General features: G+C 40.9%; 1 pseudogene; it reads right to left on the bottom strand.

The window, feature by feature from the left end:
* Nucleotides 1–7,070, bottom strand: part of LOC147818473 (uncharacterized) — a 15,061-nt pseudogene that overhangs the window by 2,174 nt on the left and 5,817 nt on the right.

Here is a 7,070-nt window from a genome sequence, read left to right as displayed (position 1 = left end):
GCTGGAACCCAGGCGGCTGTGGTTGCCGTGGTAACCCTGGAGACGCGGGGTCTAGGTGGATTCTCCTGGAGGCCGTGTCCCGTTATCACGATGACGGATTCTGCCGGTGTCTCAGCAGTTCAGCTCTGGTGGAGTTTGCCAGGAGACTTTCTGTCTCGGGCTCTCTTGATTTCTGCTCGGCTTCTCTGCAGGAGGTCGTGCAGATGTGTTATCTGCTGGTGTCTCTTGCGGGTTGATGCGAAATAAACTCTAATGCTCTTCTCTCTGGTTGGGTAACTTAGAGGAGACTGGCGTTGACCAGATGACTCTAAAGTTGTCAAAATCTTCAAAAAAGGAAAACTTGATGATGATTAAAAGTTACGAAATTACTCTGAGGTACTTCTGTTGCTTTGGTTCAGTTGGTCTTGACTTGGCTTATAAAAATAAAAGATCGCGCATGTAGACAAAAATCATGTTACTTGTAGTTGGTGGCAAAGAAAAATAAAAGACGCGAAAAGTGCAAAAATGACTAAGAGTCATGAGTTTGTGGTTAGCAGCTTAGAGCTAAGAGTTTCCATGGCTACAGAGCCGGGCTTTGAGCCGGGACTCTGAGCTTTGAGCAAAGATCTCAGCTTCTAGTTTCTGCATCGTTTCTCACTTCTCGCATCTTCTTGTCCTCTGGTTTCTCTTCTGGTTTCTGGATTCTGAACAGATTTTCAGGGCTTCTGTCCGGCATTGGCTTCAGAATAGGCTTAGAAATAGGCAATAGGCAATTTTGGCTTCTTAGCTTCTTGGCTTCTTGACTTAGAAAAAATAGGCTTTTGGCCATGTGTGAATGGTTCACGACTGTTTTATCCCCTGGGGGCTGGCGCATGTTTCATGGGCGTCACCCATCTTCTCCTGTGTTTCCACTTGGAGAAGAGAGTAATTTTCCACTGAACTTTAGAATAGTTTAAATCTACAGTTTACTTATAAACTTGCACATCCTTCTTCCACCATGACCAAAGAAAACATTAAATGAAATAACATAAAACTACTTGCACTAATAATAGCAGAGAGGAGTAATAGGAGTGTTGATTTCATATTAATTATGATACAAGTGGTTAATTGATCAAACAACAATATAAACATTTCCCAAAGCTAATAATCTATACATATGGATTACACAGCAGTTCTTTGACTGTAATAATAATAATATGCACATTCTGGATGTCATGTAGTGTGTTACCTTGTGTTAAGGATGCTGACAGTATGGTCACATGAAGGACCTTGTCTTAAAATCTACATGTTACATTTCAAACATTCTATGGGATAGAAGTTCGGGATTAAACTATTACATAGGAACATCTCATGAGTTAGAGAACAGTTGGATATTTAATTTTACATTCATCCTTTGATCTGTGTCTGTGAAGAGTGTTCTGCTTGTCACTACCCAGGATTGGAATGTGGGTTGTAGTTTATGACTCTTATCTAGAGAGGGACAGAGGAAGAGAGGTTGGTGTGTGTGTGTGTGTGTGTGTGTGTGTGTGTGTGTGTGTGTGTTCATGCATGGCACAGACAGGCCAGGATTCACACCTTAGTGTTAATCAGTCCTTTTTGTTGTTACTTGTCCTATACAAGAAACAATCAAATATCACTTCTCCAGTTATCTGGTGTCCATTGGTTGATCCCCTGGAGCTGACCCTTTGATCTTTGGTCTGGTTCTGTGTCGTTCAGCCATGCTAACAGCATGGTCTGTTTGTGGAGGAGGGGTCCTTTGTCTCTGTTTCCTATCAATCTGATAGTTTGATGATGGAAAGAGTCGCAAAGTGTCAATTGTGAGTCCGTAACTCTGCATGTCCTTATAATGAACTTCCTTAATGGCTTGTGACTGATGCCAGGCCATGTATGTACGCTACACACCTTTCAAAACACAAAAAGGTCTTTCTGTACATTTAAAAAACACAAAGCAATGACGAATCAAGGTAAAAAACCTAACCAAGAATAAAGTTCAAGGCAAAATAATTAAACAAAGGAACATTTTGCCAGTTGAATGAAGACAGTCATAAGAATGTGGGCTTACTTACCTTGAGTATCAAAACACAACTGCCGGTTTTTCTCAAAGACGTTTGTCTGATGGATGGCCCTCATCAACAGTCTTAGGTAGTCTCTTGTCAGACCATCTTCATCAACTGCCCCTTCACCATTGCCATCCACAAACACAATGTCCAACTTTGCTTCAGGGTTGAAGTGACTATGTTTGAATGTGTGTAAGCTACACATGAAAACATTACTCCAGCATCCATTTATTTGGTTGCTTGTTGGACAGAGGCTTCCATCAACTTTGCTGACCAGTTTTTTCAGTATGGTCTGTAGATCAATCCTGCAACCAAAGAAGTATATGTGTTTTATTCATATGTCAAATGTACCATATTTTACAGCAGTTACAACTTTAACCACCTGATTAAAGGTAACAGGATATAAGTATCACACTAACTGGGTATACTAACTTTCAGTTAGTGTGAGTCCTTTAGGTGGTATAGACAGAGAAAAATCTTCACACACAAAAACAATATACAGGTAAGTTTAATGAGAAAAATCATACTCATCCAGAGGTTCTCTGAGGTGATCTTGTGATACAGGAGACAGATTTTATGAAACTGGCTCCTCTTATTCATTAAGAATAATGATTGTCTCCTGGGCAGATCAAGGAGTGAGTGGTTCTTCATCTTGACAAATCAAGGTTTCTAGTGGTTGTGAGAGCAGATTGAGTGTTAGCTGGGTGGAAGGCACAGACAGCCTTGGCTCGATGGAGCACAGCGTTAGCGGTGGCTGGCTGGAGGGCACAGCCGGTGGTGGCTGGGTGGAGGGCTCAGGCAGTAGTGGCTGACCAGGCGATGCATGGTGTAGGGCATAAGCTCCATCATTTTGGTGACCTGAGAGAATTTCCTTATTTGAAAACAAACAAGCACAATATATGAGCTTGCACGAACCAAACAAATATTGTTTTCATTTGAGATAGGAAATTAAATGCAACATACATTAATATTCACCTGTACATCCTGATTTGAAAACCAAAGTACATGTAGAGTTGAAGGTGCCTTTATGTCATGATCCATTATTGACCCGGAGGAACTGCTCTCAATCAATCTTGATGATGTGGCTTCTTGCAACACAAAAATTTCACTCGCCATGTCATCAACAAAGTCAAACAAAACCTAAATATACATGAGACATTGTGTTATACCGACAAGTTGAATTTCCTCATGCTGATGTGTCCATCTGGATGCTTAAATTTTAACAACACCCCATCTTGAATAAACATATATAACAAGGATTTCCGGATGCAGCGGAGGAGTGCAGACGTGTATTCGTGAGCTCTCGGTGGTAGGCCCTAGCTTCTGCCTTTTATCCTGATTTAACCTCTCATAACTTTGAACTGATTGCAAGAGGCACACCCGTTAAGAAAACTTGTGTATGGCAAGGTACAACTTTCGACAAACTACCCAAACATCATGACTCTCCCACGCGGTGACCACAAGAAACATGGCGGACGGGGAAAAGGAAATACCATTCAGCAAGCTTCTTGATGCTATTCAAGAAACTAAAGAAGAGCTCACAAAACATATTGACAAAAAAACAGCCGACATACAAATAACACTAACGAAAATTGAATCCTCACTCTCCACGCTGTCGGATCAGGTCGAGGAGATCGAGACGCGAGTGGGCGCAAATGAAGACGATATTAACGCATAACACGCGACCGAGTTGACAAAATGGAGAAATTGATAACACACCTCAAAGAAAAAACAGACGACCTAGAAAACCACAGCAGGAGGTCTAACATTAGGATACTAAACGTGCCAGAACAGGCAGAAGGTCGGGATGCAGCAGGATTTTTGGAAAAGTTTATACCAGAAATCCTGGGTAATGACAACTTCACATCACCCATCACCCTGGAAAGAGCGCACCGCATCGGGAAGAAAGCGGACAGACCGCGGCCCCTTATCGCCAAGTTCCTGAACTTCAGAGACAAAGAGAAAGTCCTGCGGCTGGCCAGATGTAAAGGAGAGATGACATACGAGAATAAAAAGATATCTTTCTACCCAGATTATAGCGCAGACCTGCAGCAGAGGAGAGACGCGTTCCTTGACGTGAAGCGGATGCTGCGAGAGAAGGAGGTGGAATACGCGCTGATCTACCCAGCCCAGCTTCGCATTAAACATCAGGGATCTGTCAAGTTTTTCTCCACTCCTGCCGAAGCGCAACGATTTCTGAAAGATCTGCCAAGTGAGTAACCTAAAGATGACCAATGAGACTGCAGCATACAGTCCACCTTATAGACGCTGAGGAGAAGAGGTGTGATTCCCACTGTTAATTTGAAAGGGGGATAAAGTGTCATTAAAGGAAGACACAGCTATATGATCAAACCATGACATAGTGATCCTGTTATGTTCAAATGTTCAGAATAACAGGGACCATGACTGATGATAAACCTGGATTTGATCACTGATATACTGGAAAACTGTTCATTAATCAAGTATGACTGTATCCAGATTTATAACACTGCAGACCCCGTGTGCAGGCTTATGAGCATGTCATATTTTACACCCCAAAGGTAGTATGGGATCACATTTTATTCAACCAACCTCTCTATCCTTTATCTGTGTCATCACTAACACCGCCTTAACATTTAAAAATGCGCCATACAGATGTTATGAGTGGCCAGTTTGAATTTCAGCAGTTGCTGGAGCCACCACTGTTATGTAAGAGTGTTACCTACCTAATGTGGTTTTGTTACAGGGGTTTTACTAGGCAGGTTTTTTACTTTGTGTGTATGTTTTGGGGTAATGTATGGTCTCTCGCTAAAACTCGAACTTCTACTTACACATATGTTCAGAATACTCTTTGGTCCAGGTCGAATCTTATTATAATGCCCTGCCCATGAGCATTGTTTTACCACCTTTAAACTCAGTACAAGAATACAACCAGTCATCCTTAAAGCTAAATACCATGATATCTATCCTGCTGAGGCATCTATATGAAAAACCTATATTATGGGTCAATTAACATGTATATCTTGGAATATTAGAGGGGTCAACTCACCAATTAAGAGGAAGAAAATGTTGACATACTTAAAGAGGCAGAAGGTAGATATCGCCTTTATTCAGGAGAGCCATCTCACCGACACTGAACATTTAAAACTGCGTAGGGACTGGGTGGGTAATGTTTTCTACTTGTCCTATTCCTCAAAAGCAAGAGGTGTTGCCCTACTCATTAATAAACACCTGAACTTTAAATTAAATTCAGTTGAGAAGGATAAAAACGGTAGATTTTTACTCGTAGACTGTGAAATAAATAGGAACAAGATAACCCTGGTGAATATATATGGGCCTAACTATGATGACCCGGTGTTCTTTAACAACATGATTATGAAACTGGCTACAATAGGGGGTCAATGTGTGGTGGGCGGAGACTTTAATTTGGTCCTAAACTCACATTTGGACCGATCATCACCTAAAACTACTTCACTATCAAAGGCAGCAACAGCACTGAAACAAGGTATGAAAGACTTAGGCATAATTGATGTGTGGCGAAATCTTTATCCAAACCAGAAGGATTTTTCTTTCTTTTCACCAACACATAATACACACTCTAGAATTGACATGTTCCTAGTGCCACAAGATATGGCATCCACAGTGATAGAATGCTCCTATTTAGCAGCCACCTTCTCAGATCATAATCCTATCAAACTCTCCTGGATGATTAATAACCCGCAGCCCTCAACCCGTAGGTGGAGGTTTAAAAATTACATGTTAAGAGATCCTGAATTTATTTCATATATGACCACTAATATCGAAATATTTCTTGATGCCAATTTAAATTCTTCCTCACATGCCAATATTTGGGAAGCTCTTAAAGCCTATATGAGAGGTCAGGTTTTATCATACAGTGCCCACAAGGTAAAAAAAAACAGGGAGACACTAACTAAACTTGAAAGTGATATTAAAAAGCTGGAACAGGACTATATAGCTACCAAAAAGGAAGAACACCTAAATACACTAACAAAAACAAGAATGCAGTATGATAACCTATGTACCAACAAAGAAGAAGCAGCCATGGCCAGAACTAGATATCACTATTATGAATTTGGGAACAAAACAAGTAAACTCTTGGCTTGGCAAATTAGAAAAGAAACATCTGATAAGTTCATACACTCAATATTAACAGAGGACGGCAGACTTCTTGACAAGTCAGAATCCATAAACTCAGAATTCAAACAATTTTATGAAGACCTATATAAAACTGGACAGGATGCCGAAAATACTGGCGCAAAAAGATTTATGGATGAAATAACCCTTCCTAAATTACAAGATGAGGATAGGGAGCTGCTTGATGCAGATATATCAGAAATGGAGGTACTTCAAGCCATCAATTCCTTACAAAATAACAAGACTCCTGGGCCAGACGGCTTTCCTGTCGAATACTATAAGGCCTTTTCAAAAAAATTACTGACCCCCCTCACAAACATGATTAAAGAAGCTCTAGAAAATAAAAAAACTACCAGAATCATTGGAGATCGCAACAATCACACTGCTTCCAAAACCGGGTAAGGACAAACAAAAGTGTGACTCATATAGACCCCTCAGTCTCTTAAATGCAGATTATAAAATACTATCCAGACTAATAGCCCTCAGATTGGAAGACGTTATACCAAAGATAATACACGCTGACCAAACAGGCTTCGTTAAAAACAGGCACGGAGCAGATAATGTACGTCGACTGCTCCACATACTGAACACTGCTCAAAAAAATAAAAATCCTATGCTAATATTATCTATGGATGCAAACAAAGCATTTGACAGGATTGAACCAAGCTTTCTCTTCCGGACTCTAGAGGCTATGGGCTTTGGAGAGAAATTCACTCAATACGTCAAAACACTTTTTAATGCTCCCAAAGCTAATATTTTAACAAATGATGTCCTGTCTAACACTTTCTCCTTATCCAGAGGCTGCAGGCAAGACTGTCCAAGCTCTCCCCTGCTCTTCGCAATAGCGATCGAACCATTAGCCATCGCTATCCGCTCCGACACCTCCATAGCTGGAATCAA

The sequence above is a fragment of the Seriola lalandi genome, unplaced genomic scaffold, assembly GCF_002814215.2.
Source record: "Seriola lalandi dorsalis isolate HSWRI2012SDOR001 ecotype SW California unplaced genomic scaffold, Sedor1 jcf7180002054578, whole genome shotgun sequence".
In the NCBI taxonomy this organism is placed as follows: Eukaryota; Metazoa; Chordata; class Actinopteri; order Carangiformes; family Carangidae; genus Seriola; species Seriola lalandi.
The sequence above is the reverse complement of the archived record's forward strand: the minus strand, read 5'-3'. Positions and strand labels throughout refer to the sequence as shown.